Raw genomic sequence first — 19,617 nt, 5'->3', positions numbered from 1 at the left:
GTGCCTGGCATAACTTTATTTTTTTAAGACAGAGTCTCACTCTGGAGTGCAGTAGCATGATCTTGGCTCACTGCAACCCCTGCCTTCTGGGTTCAAGCGATTCTCTTTCCTCAGCCTCCCCAGTAGCTGGGACAATAAGCGTGCACCACTATGCCTGGCTACTTTTTGTGTTTTCAGTAGAGATGAGGTTTCATCATATTGGCCAGGTTTCATCACTTCTGGCCTCCAGTGATCTGCCTGCCTCAGCCTCCCACAGTGCTGGGATTACAGGTATGAGCATCGTGCCTGGCCTTTATAAACTTATGTAGCCACACGGTCTTATGAGGCAGAACTGTTGTCACTCATTTTACTCATCAGAACATAAGACTTAACCTAAGAGGTTAAGCGTCTTGTTACACGTCACACAGCAGATAAACAGTGGAAGATGGGATTTAAGCAGTGCTTACTCTCTCGATTGAATGAACACATCAGTTGTGACAGCGATGAAGCACTTCCATCTTATTCACTCATCTGTTGAGCTTGAATATAAAATGTAATAGTGCATCTACTGGAATCAGGCATAAGCACTGAAATACCGGGACAAAGCAGACAAAATCCCTGCCCTGGTGGAATTTACATTCTAGTGAGGTCTAGAGAGATGAGATCTAAACTCAGCAAAACAAAGATCAACTAAATACCCATTGAATGGTGGAGATGATGTGGAGAAAAAGAAAGAAAAAAGTAAACTTAGAGGTTAGGAGAGCAGGGGCTGCAATTTTAAATATGGCAGTCTGGGAGGCTTCATTAAGGTGAGATTCCAAGAAAGAGCCGAAGGAGGTGAGAGAGTGAGCCATGTGGCCATCTGGGGCAGACCCATCCAGGGCAGATGGAACCTGCAAAGGCCCTGGAGTAGGGCTATGCTTGGCATGTTGGAGGAACCACGAGGAGACCAGTGTGGCTGCAGAAGGACCGAGCAAGGGGGAGCACAACAGGTGAGGGGAGAGAGGCTGGAGGCTACACAGCCTTGCCTTGCAGGCCTCATAGAGGCTGCATCTTTTCTCGGGATGGGGTTGGGGGATTGGAGGGTTTTGGGCAGAGAAGTGACATGATCTGACCTAAGTTTTATTTATTTATTTATTTTTCTGAGACAAAGTTTTACTCGTTGCACAGGCTGGAGTGCAGTGGCGCGATCTTGGCTCACTGCAACCTCTACCTTCCGGGTTCAAGCGATTCTTCTGCCTCAGCTTCCCTCACAGCTGGGATTACAGGTATGTACCACCACACCCAGCTAATTTTTTGTATTTTTAGTAGAGACGGGGTTTCGCCACATTGGCCAGGTTGGTCTCAAACTCCCAACCTCAGTGATCCACTAGCCTTGGCCTCCCAAAGTGCTGGGATTACAGATATGAGCCATTGTGCTGGGCCTAAGCTAAGTTTTAAAAAGATCTCTCTGGCTGCTGTGTGGAGATGGACACCAGAGGGACAGGGTAGAAGCCAGAAGCCCAGTTAAGATACTCTTGCAGAAAACCAGGTAGGAGCTAGTGGTGGGTTGGACCAGATCAGGAACGCTGCAAGGGATGAGGAGTGGGTGGGTTCGGAAAATAAACAGAAGCAACCTAGAATTTGCTGATGGATTTGTGAGGTGTGAGATGGAGAGGAGTGTTACAATGTCTCTGAGGTTTTCATTTTCAGTGAATTCAGTTCAGGGGTTATGAGGAATGACTTAAAATCAAACTAGGAATGTATTTTACTGAGGAAGAGATCATAGAGGCTTGAGAAGGGAAAAAGCGGAGAAAGAGTGCCCACGCGTCTATTTCTAACCAGGCCGAAAAACGAGCTTTTAGGAAAATTTCAACACAATGTAAAGATAAATGTTTGAGGTGATGGATATACCAGTTGCCTTGATATGATCATTACACATTGTATGCAGGTATCAAAATATCACATGTGCCCCCCCAAAAAATATGTACAACTCTTTTTTTTCTTTTTTTTTAAGACAGGGTCTCACCGTGTTGGCCAGGATGGTCTCGATCTCCTGACCTCGTGATCTACCCGCCTTGGCCTCCCGAATTGCTGGGATTACATGCATGAGCCACTGCGCCCAGCCTTCTTTTTTTTTGAGACAGAGCCTTACTCTCTCACCCAGGCTGGAGTGCAGTGGTGCCATCATGGCTCACTACAGCCTCGACTTCCCACCTCAGCCTCCCAAGTAGCTGGGACCACAAGTGTGTGTCACTATAGTCAGCTAATTTTTTGTAGAGATGGGGTTTCACCATGTTGCCTAAGCTGCTCTCAAATTCTTGGGCTCAAGCAATCAGCCCACCTCGGCCTCCCAAAGTGCTGGGATTACAGGCGTGAACCACTGTGCCCAGTCAGTACAACTCTTATCTGTCAATTTAAAAAAAAAAAAAAGAAATGAAAACTGAGGCTTCCATGAGCAACTTTTGCCCCATGCAGTCAGCTCTCTGGCAAGCAGGAGCGCCCGAGCGCCACATCCCACAGTGTACGTGGACAAAGTTTATCCTGCATGATAGAACATTCTACAAAAACAAGGTATTTTTCCAGTCTGTTTTCTTCTGGAGAAAATCTTTTCTAACCTAGCCCGAGGGAAGAACATTTGTCACAAACCATCATTTTGCAGGAACCTACAATTGTGACTGAATGGGGACAGGCCAGTTAGCGGATTATGGAGGTGAATATTCCGAGGGTCAGGGTGGCTCCTGAGATATGCAAAGTCTGACTTCTAATGAAGATATGCTTATCAGACCGGAATCCTGCAGGTTCCGAGAGGAAGTAGAAATAAGGGATAAGGAAGGGTTAGTGGTCTCTGAAGGGGGACAGGAGGTGGAGGGTACTGTTGTCTACTCTGGGAGGCCTAATCTAGGGGCCACTGATGACATCAGAGCTGACGACTGCAAAAAAACCAACGCCTGGGGTGAGGGAGGGAGGGCCAGCCAGCATCCCCATGGACCAAGGTCGTTTGGGGATTAGAAAATGAAATCATGATAGAATTTCCAGGAAATGCTCTTCTGTCCCCACTCCCACCCTCACCTTCCAAGGTGCTCTAGACTATCAAATTGTTGTTAAAATTAAACTTACCTCTTTGAGAGTATTGGAAGAATTCATTCCTTGACACTTTGTTGGAATAATTGCAAAACTCCTCTGGGGTTTGGAAATCTCTGGGAAGACCAGTGGTCTTCGGAACAATGATAACAAGAACTTAACCTTTACAGAATGCTTGTTATAGATCAGGCTTGGGGGCAGGCAGCCGAAGTGCACTTTCCAATGTAATCCTCACAATCTCAGGAGACAAGGACCATTATTATCCATATTTTGCAAATGAAGAAATAAAGAGCCAGGCACAGTTGCATGCCCCGTAGTCCCAGCTACTTGGGAGGCTGAGGTGGGAGGATCGCTTGAGCCCAGAAATTTGTGGCTGCAGTCAGCTATGATCATGTTACTGCATGTCTGCCTGTACGACAGAGTGAGACTCTGCCTCTAAAAGAAACAAATAATAAATAAATAAACAAAAGGTTTTTTGTTTTTTGTTTTTTTTAAAGAGGAAGACGACTTGAAGAAACAGGTAATGTGCCCAATCTCACTGAGAGGCAGATCTGAGCGCCTGACCTCCATGCAGTTAACCCGTCACCTCAGCCAGTGTGGAGGCCAGGCAGGGAACATGTAAAAGGAGGACCAAAGGGCTTTTGGGGAGGAGGCACTTCTTTGCCCTACATTTTCAGAACTGAGTCACAAAAGGCTCAGCCAGTTAATGCTGATTTCAAATTAAAGAGTCATTAGTTTTCTCAACATCTCACAAAGAAACACCTACATTCTTCCTTCTTGAAGTAATTTGATTTTCACATTATACTTTAAGGGATATCCTCTATTTACCTAATGCTTTCCTGTTCAGTCTTTTCAGACTATGAATCTTGTATATTTTATATACACAAAGGTGACTTTTCCTTCCTTTAATGACCAATGCTTATCAGCTCAAGCAACTGATACTGAGCTCATAAATATGTCACTCTGGGTCCAGTCCCAGCCCTTCTCTTTTCTACGAGGAATTTTTGCATGGCAGTTTTTCTCCCCGATTCTTTTCCTAACCCCGTGCAGACTGCACTTGTGCCCCAGAAACACCCTTGGACTATGTTTTGCTTTTACTCCCCCTTGGCAAATATAAATAAGCGAGTGACTGATGCTCACACACCAGAATCATTTCAGCAGAAGCCTGTAGACAATATAAAACCAGGCCCGTGGAGCCAGCGCCTTCCGATTCCAATTAAATATTTCCTGTAAGTTGGTGCCAATTGTGCATCTTGTAAGAACATTTGAAAGCCGAAGTTTGAACTCACAGGGACCCCGTTGCCTTACAAACCTGTTTCCTGTTTGACAAGACTTTACTAGTAGGAGCAAAGAAGCACATTCAGCAACAAAAGTCATTGTTAGTGGCTCAGATGTGCAAAGGTGGTGGTTTCCTTTCCTGAGTGCCCATCATCACAGCCTCTTTCAGTTGTAGATTTCTCTCTTCCAGATAGTCTCTCTTCCAGATAGTCTCTCTTTTGCTAAGGGCCCTATTGACATTTCCAGGGTTACAGGAAATATTTGCTTATCTCCCTATCAGTATATCCGCCGCCCCCCCCCACACTCCCACCCCTGCTGTGCGATCTTGTGAAGTTGCAAAATCTCTTTGAGACAACCCTGTAGGTATTATCTCCATCTTACAGATGAGGAAACTGAGGCTCAGGGTTCACATCTTCCGTTTTGTCTAGAGCACAGTGGAGTGTCAGGGTCTAGGTATCCAAGGGTCTGCTCTGCCTCTTGTGTCATGACTTTGCACAAGTTATTGAAACAAGTGCTTGTCTCAGTGTCCCGATCCATAAAATGGGGCAAATGTCAGCAGGAAATGGACATCATAGATATGAAATACCCTTAAGTTGGTCGTAAGAAAGGCACTATATTGTAACAACATTGGTGAGCCTGGAGGACAGTATGTTGGGTGACTTAAGCCAGACACAGAAAGACAAATACCGTATGATCTCACTTGTAGGTAGAATCCAAAAACGTGGAACTCATAGAAGTAGAGTGGAATGGTGGTGGCCATGGACTGTCGGGACAGGAAAATGGGGAAATGTTGGTGAAAGGGTACAAAGTTTCAGCTAAGCAAGATGAATAAGTAATGGAGATCTAAGGTACAATATGGTGACTGTAGTTAAAAGACCGGATTGTATGCCTGAAATTCTCTGAGAGAATAGATCTTAAATGTTCTCACCACAAAAAATAACAAGGAAAAGTATGGCTGGGCATGGTGGCTCATGCCTGTAATCCCAGCACTTTGGGAGGCTGAGGTGGTTGGATTACAAGGTCAAGAGATTGAGACCATCCTGGCCAACATGGTGAAAACCTGTCTCTACTGAAAATACAAAAATTAGCTGGGCATGATGTTGCATACCTGTATTCCCAGCTACTTGGGAAGCTGAGGCAGGAGAATCGCTTGAACCCAGGAGGCTGAGGTTGCAGTGAGCCAAGATCACACCATGCACTCCAGCCTGGCAACTCCATCTGAAAAAATAAAAATAAAAATAAAAAATAAAAGGTATGTGAGGTGAAGGATAGTTAGCTTGATTGTGGTGACCATTTCACAGTGTATATATGTTTTGAAACATCACATTGTACATTTTAAATATACAGTTGTCCCTTGGTACCTATGGATTCCAGGACCCCCCCAATCCCTACCAAAAATATCAAAATCCACAGATGCTCAAGTCCCTGATATAAAATGGTGTGGTCTTTGCATATGCAAGGCACATCCTACCGTGTACTTTATTTATTTATTTATTTATTGAGCTGGAGTCTCACTCTGTCACCCAGGCTGGAGTGCAATGGCATGATCTTGGCTCACTGGAACCTGTGCCTCCCAGGTTCAAGTGATTCTCGTGCCTCAGCCTCCCGAGTAACTGGGATTACAGTTGTCCACCACCAAGCCCAACTAATTTTTGTATTTTTTGGTAGAGATGAAGTTTCACCATGATGGCCAGGCTGGTCCTCCTGTATATTTGAAATCATCTCTAGATTCCTTATAATACTTAATACAATATAAATACGATGTAAATAGTAGTTACACTGTATTGCTTAGGGAATCATGACAAGAAAAACAGTCTGTTTGTGTTCCATAGAAACATAAATTTTTTTCCAAAAATGTTTGACCTATGGTTAGTTGAATCTATGGATGTGGAACCCATGGATACAGAAAGCCTACTATATACAATATTTATTTTTATTATTTTTATTTTTTAATCTACTCTATACTTCAATGAATGCAAGACTGTATACATTTTTTTTTTTTTTGAGACAGGGTGTCACTCTGTCCCCCAGGCTGGAGTGCAGTGGCGTGATCTTGGTGCACTGCAGTCTCCACCTTCCAGGTTCAAGTGATTTTCTCACCACAGCCTCCCAAGTAGCTAGGACTATAGGTGCACCCCACCAAGCCCGGCTAATTTTTGTATTTTTTGTAGAGATGGGTTTTCACCATGTTGGCCAGGCTAATCCTAAACTCCTAGCTCAAGTGATCTACCAGCCTCAGTCTCCCAAAGTGTTGGGATTACAGGTGTGAGCCACTGTGCCTGGCCAACTGTATACAATTTTTTAAAAAAGTTTTTGAGAGAAGTTCTTTTCTGTCACCCAGGCTGGAGTGCAGTAGTGCGATAATAGCTCACTGCAGCCTCAGACTCCCAGGCTCAAGCAATCCTCCCACCTCAGCCTCCCGAACAACTAGGACTACAGGTGCATGCCACCATGACTGGCTAATTTTTAAATGTTTTGTAGAGTTATGTTGCCCAGGCTGGTCTTGAACTCCTGAACTCCAGCAATCCTCCTGCCTTGGCTTCCCAAAGCACTGAGATTAAAGGCATGAACCACTGTACCTGGTACTGTATAAAATAATCATTTGTCATTTACATTTCAATAAAACTGAAAAAAAAATAAAGGCACTATATATTATTATTGTTATTATTATTATTTTTTGAGATGGAGTCTCATACTGTTGCCTGGGCTGGAGTGCAATAGTGTGATCTTGGCTCACTGCAACCTCCGCCTCCCAGGTTCATGTGATTCTCCTGTCTCAGCCTCCCGAGTAGCTGGGATTATAGGCGTGTGCCATCACGCCCGGCTAATTTTTGTATTTATAGCCGAGACAGCGTTTCACTATGTTGGCTAGACTGGTCTCGAACTCCTGACCTTGTGATCTGCCAACCTCAGCCTCCCAAAGTGCTGGGATTGCAGGTGCACCCCTTTGCATATACAAGGCACATCCTCCCATGTACTTTATTATTTATTTATTGAGATGGAGTCTCGCTCTGTCACCCACTCAACCCTCAAGATTGCTTGAGCCACTGCGCCCGGCCTATAATATTATTATTATTATAGTTTCATTATCATTATTTCATAAACAACGTTACCTTAGGACTAAAACTCAGAGTACTCAGTGATCTGGCCCTAGTCTGCCAGGCTTTTTTCCAGCATGACTCCCTCCTTCCATTCCCCTTTCCTACACACACACACACACACACACACACACACACACACACACACACGCCATCTTTGAACGTTTTTCTTTGGATTTTTGTCTACATGATCCCTTCTAGATGGGACGCTCATTCTCTCTATTTGGTTGTGCTGCTTCCACGTGGCCATTTCAGCTCCCTTGGGGATTAGGCTGGTGCAATAGAGTGTTGGCATCAAAACCTGACAAGCCTTCATTTGAAGTCTAGTGTAACTATCAGTGTGATTTAGTCAAATTACCTCACCTCCTTGGGCCTTAGCGTGCTCATCTCTAAAGTAGGTTAACACTCTTTATTTGAGATGGGGTCTTGCTTTGTTGCCCAGCCTGGTCTTGAACTCCTTGGGTTTAAGCGATACTCCTACCTCAGCCTTCCAAAGTGCTGGGATTGCAGGTATGAGCCCCCACGCCCGGCCAACATTCTCTACCTCACAATATTATGAAGACCAAATGAGCTACCCCCAGCCCAGCATGGACACAGAATAAACCTGCACTCCTGCTTCCCCTTCCCTCAAATAAAATTCATCTTGCATTCTTTCGTGCCATCAACATATTTTGCTTGTATCTCTACTATAACATTTGCCAAATTCCAGCTTGTCTTGTTGTCCCTTGTATAGGTCTCTGCTGTCCACATGAAATTGTGAGCTCTTTGAGAGCCAGGAAAACACCTGATTTATGTTCGTATCCACCACTGTCCTTGCCTCATAAGTCTTCAGTGTTTTGTTAGAACTCCAGGAATGTTATCAGCTGGCTATCCTGGATCTGATTGCCTTGAGGGCTGGGCTGGTGATTAATACTGACTGGCTAATTTGTAGAGCCTTGGAAGCTGGCTAAGTGAGTCAGCAAGGAGGTGTTGTCATTCCAGAATTCACCCTGTAGCTTTGCCTCCAAACTGCCTTCTCTTATCTCGCCAGCTTTGCCCAAATCTAATTAAGGGTACTTTTACCTGACCATGTGACCATAATTTTATAAAGCAAGATTTAAGCATTCATTTAACAAACATAACATGAATATTGTTAGTCTTATGGATACTGATGCTAATGGATAGGTACTATGTTCTGGGCAATATGCTAGGCCCTTTGCATAAAATATTAATCTCATGAAAATGCTGACAGGTAATATTTTTTCCCACTTTACAGCAAAGTGATGCTTAAGGCTGTCCTTTCAATAGCCTACGCTAGATTCTAGAGGCATCCATTAGCAAACACCAAGCTCCTGGTTGTTAAGATCACAATGTAGTGGCAGGGACAGATGGGCAAACAAATCATTAAATGCATCATGAGACACATATAGTGATTAAACGTGGAGTCAAAGAGGGGAGAGTAGGCCAGGCACAGTGGCTCACGCCTATAATCCTAGCACTTTCGGAGGCCAAGGCAGGTGGATCACCTCAAGTTACAAGTTTGAGACCAGCCTGGCCAAAATAAGGAAATCCCATCTCCATTAAAAATACAAAAATTAGCCAGGCGTGTGGCACACTTCTATAGTCCCAGCTACTTGGCACAAAAATCACTTGAACCTGGGAGGTGGAGTCTGCAGTGAGCTGAGATCATGCCACTGCACTCCAGCCTGGGTGACAGAGAGAGACAAAAAAAAAGAGGGGAGAGAATAATGAACATGATTGGGAATGAGAAATTATTATTAGGAAAAGAAGTATTAATAATATTTGAACAGAATCCTAAGGGATGAGTTCAGAGGACAGATAAAGGAGAAGGCAATTCTAGGAATGAGTTGATGGTTCTCAAGGTTATGGAGGAAAGAACAGAGCCTGCTTCAGTTGTAATAGAAAGAGGAGTCAAAACTTAGTCTGGGTTAGGACCATGTTCTTTGCCAAAGAGCTTGGCCTTCTGTGGGCAGTGGGGAGCCACTGAAAGTTCTACACAGGGAAATTACCCTGGGCAATGAAGATGCTCTGAGCCTGTTAATTATTAAGCTATTTCAACATTAAGAGTTACTCTTCTGAAATCTAGGCAGAAAAAAAGAAAAAAATAATAATTATTATAATAAAAATATGACTGAATTACCATCATTATCCCAGACAATAATAAAATTAAGCTTTTTCTATTTCAATGCTTATTTTCTTCTTTAGGAGGAAATATGCTGTGTATCCAAATACTTCCTTTCCGGGGCAAAGGATTTCAGAGAAAGTTCACTGTGTGGAATATTTTGACCCAAAGAACGGCAATTGTTGATCTTTTGAATGACTGTTTCTTCCTTTTTCAAATTTTTAAAATTCTTTAAAAAAAATTAAAAGGCCGGGCGCGGTGGCTTAAGCCTGTAATTCCAGCACTTTGGGAGGCCGAGGCGGGTGGATCACGAGGTCAAGAGATTGAGACCATCCTGGTCAACATGGTGAAACCCCGTCTCTACTAAAACTACAAAAAATTAGCTGGGCATGGTGGTGCGTGCCTGTAATCCCAGCTACTCAGGAGGCTGAGGCAGGAGAATTGCCTGAACCCAAGAGGCGGAGGTTGCGGTGAGCCGAGATCGCGCCATTGCACTCCAGCCTGGGTAACATGAGTGAAACTCTGTCTCAAAAAAAAAAATAAAAAAAATAAATAAAAAATTTTTTAGAGACAGGGTCTTGCTCTGTTGTCCAGGCTGGAGTACAGTGACATGATCACAGCTCACTGCCACTTCCATCTCCCAGGCCTAAGTGATTTTGCCTCAGCCTCCCGAATAGCTGAGACCACAGGCACCTAGTCTACAGCCACCACACCTGGCTAACTTTTTGTAGAGGTGGGGTCTCACTATATTGCCCAGGCTGGTCTCCAACTCTTGAGCTGAAGTGATCTTCCCACCTTGGCCTCCCAAAGTGCTGGGATTACAGGTGTGAGCCACCATGCCCAGTTCGTCTATTTTTAAATGAGGGAAGGGAGGGGTACGGAGGGTATTGGGGAAAGATAATCCAGGAACTTTAATTGAGCCCAGTTTCCAAAGATTTTCCTTGTGCTGGCTGGCCTCCCTCCTACTCAAGCAAAGTCCTGGGCTCCTGGAGACCCTGGTGTCCACAGCTCCTGCACCTGCCTTCGAGGCCATGTGGAGAGAAAGCTGGGGGGCAGGGGATTCCTGCCTCTACTGTTCGCTGTGGCTTTCTCACATGATGAACCTGCACAAGTGTCCATGAACAGCTTTTTTTTTTAAAACGGGGTTTCACCATGTTGGTCAGGCTGATCTTGAACTCCCGACCTCAGATGATCCACCCCCCTTGGCCTCCAAAGTGCTTGGATTACAGGCATGAGCCACCACGCCTGGCCTCTCTCTTTTTTTTTTTTTCTTTAGAGACAGGGTTTCACCATATTGGCCAGGCTGGTCTGGAACTCCTGAACTTGTGATCCGCCCGCCTCGGCCTCCCAAAGTGCTGGGATTACAGGCGTGAGCCATCAAGCCCGGCTGAACAGCTTTTCTTTTAAAACAAACATCTCGGCTGGGCACGGTGGCTCACACCTGTAATCCTAGCACTTTGGGAGGCCGAGGTGGGTGGATCATCTGAGGTCAGGCGTTCAAGACCAGCCTGGCTATCATGGTGAAACCCCATCTTATAAAAAAAAAATAAAAAATAAAAAACAAACATCTCGTTCCATGGGAAATGTCCTTAATAAAGTGAGCTCACCTACAGATGGTGCTGCTGGGACTGACCCTTGCACAGACAACCTCCTCACCACCTGGAAGGGCTGGCTCCTCCCGACGTTCCCTGCCAGGCATAGAACATGCCTTCAGTTTCTAAGCTATGAAGTTCTTTCCTATCTGAGTCTTCTTGCGGCAGGCTTAGGAGGGAAAGCCACCGTCTGTACGGTATTAGGGCAGGAGCTCCCTGGGAAGGGGAATTTTCCAGAGTCACATTGGCAGGCCTGCTCCTCCTCGTGGCCCCCCTCCAATCCCTAGTTTCCCCTGTGTGGCCTGAACAAAGCTTCATAAAATTCTAGAGGTTTCATCTGAAGATATCAGACATTGGCTCTGGGTCTGTGGAACTTCTAGAACCTTGGGGATTCTGCCCCTTGGACTGGTGTCAAGAACTCACCCATCTTACGGGGTTTTTTTTTTTTGTTCCTTGAGCTCTCTGAGCCTTAGTTTCCTTATCTGTACAGTGAGAATGACAGCATTTTCCTCATTGATGTGTAGTAAAGATTAAAGGCAACGGTGGGCAGATCACCTGGTGGGCTGGTCAGGAGTTCGAGACCAGCCTAGCCAACATGGCAAAACCACATCTCTACTAAAAATACAAAAATTAGCCTGGCGTGACGGTGCATGCCTGTATTCTCAACTACTTGGGAAGCTGAGGCACGAAAATCACTTGAGCCCAGGAGGCAGGGGCTGCAGTCAGCCAAGATTGCCCCACTAAACTCCAGTCTGGGCAACAGAACAAGACTCCATCTCAAAAATAAATAAATAAATAAATAAATAAATAAATAAATAAAAATAAAGGCAATGGTGGATGTAAAGGCCCTGGAATATTCCTTCTGTCTCTGGTCCTGGCTCCAGGAAAACCTGGCTGGAAGTCAGCCAGAGCCTCTGAGGGCATGGCTCAAGGCTCACGTTGTGCGGGCGGGGTGTGGGGAGAGTTCCAACCTCCGCTGGTCTGCCCCAGAGCATGACAAAGCAGAAAGGACCTCCAGGTCACCTAGTAAACCTCCTGCATTCTGCAAACTGCCCAAGTAACATGCTAAGGAGCGGTCCCAATCCTATTAGTAGGAGGTACCAAAGAGGCAGTTGGCAGGAGAGTGGACTGAACAAGCCCCGAGGTGGGAGAGCTATCTGTGTGATAACGAGGTTCTTGCTGAGGCCCAGATTGAGCATTCCCACCTCCTGCAGGCCCTGAGCTCTCCCCACAGGGGAAATGGAGACTCTTTTGCCGTGCTCTCTGGGACAGCAATTCAGAATTACTCTTGCCCCCATCAGATCTTTCCCATTCCTTAGGGTCCTCTTCATCAGCGGCAGTGCCTTCTTTTGGCTGGTGTATCTTAAACTTTTAAACATCTAAAAGGCTTTGAAGCATCCAAGTATATGTAAATAACAGATGCCAATGTGTGTGCAAATTCAAAAAAATTTTTTTTGAGATATGGCCTTCCTATGTTGCCCAGGATGGCCTCAAATTTCTAGGCTAAAGTGATTTTCCCACCCCAGCCTGCCAAGTAGCTGGGACTATAGGCATACACCTGGCTTCAAACCTTTCTGAGCTAGAAAAATTGAGTGCAGTTGATAGGATAAGGAAAATACTCACTACTGCATTAGATAATTAATCTCATTTCTTAGAAACCCTAGTCACTCAAGAGCAAAGCCTCAGTGATTGCTTATATAATCTTGATTTTTAATAAAAAGGTGTTCAAATTATAAGTCAATGATTTATAAATGTGTTTTTATTTTTATTTTTATTTATTTTTGTTTTTTAATTTTTTTTTTTTTTGAGATGGAGTTTTGCTCTTGTTACCCAGGCTGGAATGGAATGGTGAAATCTTGGCTCACTGCAACCTCTGCCTCCTGGGTTCAAGCAATTCTCCTGCCTCAGCTTCCCGAGTAGCTGGGACTACAGGCGCGCGCCACCATGCCCCGCTAATTTTTGTATTTTTAGTAGAGATGGGGTTTCACCATGTTGACCAGATGGTCTCGATCTCTTGACCTCGTGATCCACCCGCCTCAGCCTCCCAAAGTGCTGGGATTATAGGCATGAGCCACTGCGCCCAGCCATGTTTTTTAATTTCTTACATATATTTTTTAAAAACAGGGTTTCACCATGTTGGCCAGGCTGGCCTTGAACTCCTGATCTCAGGTGATCCCCCCACCTCGGCCTCCCACAGTGCTGAGATTACAGGCGTGAGCCACTGTGCTCGGCCCAAATGTGTTTTTATTAAAAAGCAAAAACATCATTGCAATGCTCTGATGATATATAATTATCTTATGTGGAAACAGGCTTGAATACATTCAAAATATGGCACAAGAAGGTTGTGAAAATAAGATGGGAAACCAGAGGGGCAAAACGAAAATGTTTTTGTCCAGGCAATTTAGATCTGAGGGATATATATAAACACATGCATATACACATATACATATGTATATATAGGTATACATGTATATGTATATACATATTTGTGTCTATACACTTATGTGTATATATACACATATATATGCATATACAATTATATGCATATATATGCTGAATATTTCAATGACATGAGCCTAAAGAAAGTATTTTCTGAAGATATTACTAAAATTTAATCTAAATTTTGGAGTGCGATTTCTTTTTATTGTCTTTCCTATCTGGTAATTATTCTGGTACTACTTTCAGTTAACTCACGGTTCTATAAAATTTCAAGCAGTAATCTGACACTTCTGATGACCAAGCATCTGTGGACATCTTGGGATGGCTTCGGGGATCCTGGCATAACCTTCCATTAGTGGTGGCCTTGCTCATGAGCTTGCCTGTCCTCTTTGGCTTGGCTTTGTTCCATTAGACTGCTATCCATCACTGACTCGAGGTGCTCAGCTGCCCTGGGGAAGGAGATGAGACAATGGCTCAGGCCCAGCAACTGAAAGTGCAGCGTTCATGAGAGATCTGCTTCCCCATTTCGAAACCTCTCTGGCTACCCCCTCTCACTGCGTCACCAGGGCCTTCATCGAGAGAGGTGGAGGCCAGGCACAGTGGCTCACTCATGTAATCCCAGCACATTGGGATGCCAAAGCAGGTGAATCACAAGGTCAAGAGATTTAGACCATCCTGGTCAACATGGTGAAACCCCATCTCTACTAAAAATACAAAAATTAGCCAGGCATGGTGGCATGTACCTGTAATCTCAGCTACTTGGGAGGCTGACGCAGGAGAATCACTTGAACCCAGGAGGCAGAGGTTGTAGTGAGCTGAGATTGTGACACTGCACTCCAGCCTGGCGACAGAGTGAGACTCCACTTCAAAAAAAAAAAAAAAGAGAGAGAAGGTGGGAAGGGTGAGCTTTTCATGTCTTGGGGTGTGGTGACCAGGAGCAGGGGTGGGGAGAGCAGTCACTCTCACCCAGTGCCTTAATGTCCACTCTTGCCATCAGCAGTTCAAGTTCCCATCTGCGGCAAGATATTTTCCGTGCCTAGAAAGTAGAAATCCTGGTCTGAGTCCAAAGCTGCTTCTCTCCTTGGGTATAGAATTCGCATGTTCAGGACAAGAGGAACAGCAAGATCGCATAGGTCCTATGGAACAGTGATGAACTCTTCTGGGCTTGAACATTTGGCTGTACCCACCTCTGTGGATAAGGATAGTCTCTACGTGGGGAAGAATACAGCCAGAACTCCCAATTCTTAGCCAGGCATGATAGTGCACACCTATAGTCCCAACTACTAGGGAGGCTGAGATGGGAGGATCATTTGAGCCTGGGGGTTGGAGACTGGCGTGGGCAATGTAGTGAGACCCCCCCCACCCCCCACATCTCAAACAAAACAAAGCAAAAATATCCTCCCAATTCCAAGTAATTTTCGTAATACCATATGTTATAATAAGCTGAAGCTGGGATTCCTTACTTTGTTGTTTTTTCTAGAAGCTCTTAACTCATCAAAAAGATACAATATGTTTTAAAAGCCGGTTGGCTAAGATAAATCAAAAGGGTAATGAAAATAAAAAAGTAAACTAGAGACAGGGTGCAGTGACTCACGCCTGTAATTTCAGCACTTTGGAAGGGCAAGGCAGCCGGATCACTTGAGGTCAGGAGTTTGAGGCCAGCCTGACCAGCAGGGTGAAACGCTGTCTCTACTAAAAATATAAAAATTAGCTAGCTGTGGTGGCAGGTACAATAATCCCAGCTACTTGGGAGGCTGAGGCAGGAGAATTGCTTGAACCTGGGAGGCAGAGGCAAAAATAGAGCTTTGGCATATTTTTCTATAAACAAATACGGCTGCCTCCTTTGTTATAGTTTTAAATACATGTCTGGGGTTGACATTATGCATCAAACCGATTTCTCTTCAGGTGTATATCTTCAGCAGTTTCTATTTCCACTGAGGATTAAAAGGTTCCTAGGCTGGTGCTGACCTGGTGTATGTGTGTACGCCTGCTTTATAAATACATCGGGAGTTTCCCTCTGTCTGAGCTCCATTACTGCTCGACGGGGCCACTTTCTTCCCTCTGCTCTGGCTTCCTGTGTATGAACTGCTGCCACACTTATGTTATCTAGAGTTATCTGGAACATTTGGGCCTCCTTGATTTATGTGAGTGAATGAAAAGAAAACTATTGAGTATAGCTAACCAATAAAAAGATAGTGGGTGAGATAGCTGAGCCCAGTAGTGGGGAGACTGAGTTCCTGCAGCGTTTCCTGCCTGTCATGAACACCCTGGAGGTGGCCCTGTGCCAGGTGACCTGCCTTACCCCTGGGTCATCCGTCCAGGGCTCTCTGGGTGTGCAGCCTGAGGCTGGGGAAGAGAAGCACTGAGAGGGCACGTGGCTTTGTGGGACGTGGTGACTCGCTCCCTCTGCAGGGATACACAGCACCTGGCTTCCGTGGGGTCTACAGAAGATTGAAATAATTATCTGGACTTTTGTCATTAAGTTTAGGAGGAAAAGAATACACCAAAAAAGGAGAATTAAATCCTGAGGTTTCGTTGCCTTCATCTGAATCCCCACCCAGGAAGTAACCCAGAAAGGGAAAAGTTGTGGCTCCGACTTATGGGTTCGATGTAAAAGACCCACAACCTGTACATATGGAGTCATCCCATAATAATCAGCCCCAGTCCAGGGGGTCAGGGATGGGAGGCAAATGGCCTTCCCTTCTTCAAACCTCCCTGGTGTGGGGTTTTCTGAGACATCTTTCCTCATTTGGCCAGCTTCCACTTTCAACACATTCAAGGGAAAGGGAGGTGGGTACTCAGTATCGCACTGGGGACAGCTCCCTCTTCACCACACTGGCCCTAAGGTTGGGAGTGAGTTTCCAGATAGTAGCTATTTGAATAAATCAAGGCATGTGGACCAATTTAGTGCTCTTTCATCGAGGATCTATAAAAGCCTTATTAATAGAATGATTCCTATTTGGTAGGTATAGATCAATGGTTCTCAACTCTGCCTGTTGGAACCCTCTGGAGAGCTCAAAATCTTAGGGATTGTATCATTCCTTTGATGAACTGGAAACAGAAAAAGGTGATTCTGACAGACTATTTCTGATGCCAACCTCTAGAAGGCCTCTCTTTCCCTGCATTAATTTTATTGGCGTTTACCCAAATAAAAAACATATCTTATCCATCTCCCTCATCTGCAACCCACCCAGCAAGGAAGGAGAAGGTGTTTGGAAGCAGCACTAAGCATCCTGCATACCTGGTGACACATAAACCAGGGAGAGAAAGATGTTCTGACAAGCCAGGAGCAGCACCTCGGATTCCTCCCGAAGGGTCCTCAGTGCCAGCATTTATTTCCTCCCTCACTCACTCCCTCTCTTCCTTCCCTCCCTCCTTTCTCTCTCTCTCTCTTTCTCTTTCTCCTTCCTTCCTTCTTTCCTTCCTTCCTTCCTTCCTTCCTTCCTTCCTTCCTTCCTTCCTTCCTTCCTTCCTTCCTTCCTTCCTTCCTCTTTCCTTTTTCTTTCTTTCTCTTTCTCTTTTTTTTTTTGAGACAGAATCTTGCTCTGTCACCCAGATTAGAGTGCAGTGGCACAATCGTGGCTCACTGCAGCCTCAAACTCCTGGGCTCATGCAATCCACCCACCTTGGCCTCTCAAGTAGCTGGGACTACAGGCACACGCCACCATGCCCAGTTAATTTTTTAATGATTTTGGTAGAGATGGTGTCTCATCATGCACGTTTCCATGGCTGGTCTCAAACCCTGGCCTCAAGCGATCCTCCCACCTCGGCCTCTCAAAGTGCTGAGATGGCAGGCATGAGCCACCATGCCAGGCCAATACTTAGGTCTCGAGGCAATGAGAAGCTCAAGCAATTACTTTTTTGTTGTTGATACTACAGGTTGTTGGGTTTATGGTTGGTCCATAAAAGAAGACAAGGGGATTTAAAGTCGTACACTTCTAGTTTTCTGAACAGCCTAGTTTGAGTGGTGCTTTCGCTGCCTGGGAAGGCAGAGCCCAGAGATAATATATGCGGAACCCTCTTTCTGATGTCCTTGGGATTCCTATGTTGTGGTTTTTTTTTTCCACTTCAAAACCTTTCTGTTGTGCTTGCTTCGGCAGCACATATACTAAAATTGGAACGATACAGCGAAGATTAGCACAGCCCCTGTGCAAGGATGACACGAAAATTCATGAAGTGTTCCATATTTTTTTTGTAATAATAACACTTTTTAAAAAATAAATAAAACATTAAAAAAAAAAAACCTATCTCTTGTGATCCCTCTAAGTAACTGTAGTTTGATAGATGCTTTGGTGGTAACGTGGTAAAGTAAAACTCAAGAGACAAACTGGAGCATCATCACTGCCTGCGTTCATGGTACTTTGAAAGTATACAACATGCAGGAAAATCTGAATTTAAGTCACAAAGAGAAGAGTTTTACGCCCTGTCCTCTAGGGCTGGCTGAGCCGATTATTGACAAGGTTTGATCTCCAACTATTTAGAGATATTATAAAAAGAAAACAACAACAAAAAAGCAATACAAACAAAAACAAAACAACAAACTTCAGAGTGGACTTTAGAAGGCGTATAGAAGGGTGGCAGGCACTGTAGTCTATGGTCACGTGACTTTCCAGCTTCCAAAGTCTGTCCTTCGGTAGGAAGGAAGGGTTGGTCAGGCACAGGGAGAAGAGAGGAAAGGGGAGGGGGAGCTGCTCCTGGTTCTGGGAACAGGACAAGGGTGGCCAGCACCTCCTAGGCTGGGATGCGGAGTGAAGACAAGGCCCAGGTGCAGGCAGTGTTTTCCTGAAACCCCTGCGTAGCACTCGTAAGGAGGGCATTCACCCTGTTCACTGTGTGAGGCCGGATCAGAAGTTTTGCTAGGATATGAGAGGCTGGGGAATCTGGACCTTGCTCAAACATTTTCCAAGCTCAGAAATGAATACCTTTCCTGGCTACTCAGGAGGCTGAGGTGGGAAGAGCGCTCCAACCCAGGAGTTTGAGGCTGCAGTGAGCTATGTTTGCACCACTGCATAGTCTGGGAGACAAAGCTAGACTCTGTTTCTAAAGAAAGAAAAAAAAAAAAAAAATGCCATGCTGCTGTGTGGTTTGAATTTTGCTCCTGGAGCTGTCTCTCCCCATCCCCGTCCTCCAGCGGAGACTGCAGTTGTCCAAGCCTGGAGACCCAGCGGCGAGTAGCCTTTTGCTCCCGGACTGACTCGAGATGCTTAAAGGATGGCCTCCTCAGATCTGGAATTATTATGCTCTCATGTTAATGAAAAGACTGGCAATATTAAGAAAACCTTGTCATTAAGAAACTGTGGCCAGGAACCTACCTTGAAGACTGTATTAAATAAAATAGGAGATGAGATCACTGTAGCAAATGGACTTCTAAATAAATTGGAATTGGAAATTCAGCAACAAGAACAAACCAACAATTCACTCAAGGAACTCTGTGAATCTCTTGAAGATTACAAAGACATAGAACATCTTAAAGAAAACATTCCTTCCCATTTGCCACAAGTAAGAGTCACCCAGAGATGGGTTAAGGGATCAGATCTTGATTCTGAAGAACCAAACAAAGCTGTGGAACCTGGACCCATAAAGAAGTTCCCCAACGAACAAAGAAGTATTAAGGAAATGCCATTTATAACTTCTGACGAGTTCAATGGTGTTCCTTCGTGCATGAAATCTCGCTTGACCTATGGTCAAATTAATGACTCTATTAAAGAAATCAACAAGGCAGTTATTAGTAAATATAAAATCCTATATCAACGAAAAAAGTCTATGAATTTTGTGGCCAGAAATCTCTATCACAGATTTATTAACGAAGAAACGAAGGATACCAAAGGTCGTTATTTTATAATGGAAGCTGACATAAAGGAGTTCATGACTTTGAAAGTTGACAGGAAGTTTCTTGTGATACTGAGTATTTTACGACACTGCCAGAGGCTATCAGAAGTTGGAGGGGGAGGACTTACTCCTTATGTTATAACTGGAGTCCTTGTGAGCTTTTGAATGGACCAAGAGTAGGGTATAGAGGCCATTTCTGTAATTTTCATATATATAA

The 19,617-nt window shown here is 44.7% G+C and overlaps 1 non-coding gene and 1 pseudogene across 1 annotated transcript; both read left to right on the top strand.

Annotated features, from left to right (window-relative positions):
* Positions 1-17,655: 17,655 nt before the first annotated feature.
* LOC116561627 lies at positions 17,656-17,762 on the top strand. The gene has a single exon (XR_004273525.1). It is a non-coding gene; the product is annotated as a U6 spliceosomal RNA (small nuclear RNA).
* An 895-nt stretch (positions 17,763-18,657) lies between these two features.
* Positions 18,658-19,565, top strand: LOC116561340 (annotated as a pseudogene).
* Positions 19,566-19,617: the final 52 nt, after the last annotated feature.

This window comes from Sapajus apella, unplaced genomic scaffold (assembly GCF_009761245.1).
Source record: "Sapajus apella isolate SASKATOON/1434 unplaced genomic scaffold, GSC_monkey_1.0 scaffold29, whole genome shotgun sequence".
Lineage (NCBI taxonomy): Eukaryota > Metazoa > Chordata > Mammalia > Primates > Cebidae > Sapajus > Sapajus apella.
The sequence above is the reverse complement of the archived record's forward strand: the minus strand, read 5'-3'. Positions and strand labels throughout refer to the sequence as shown.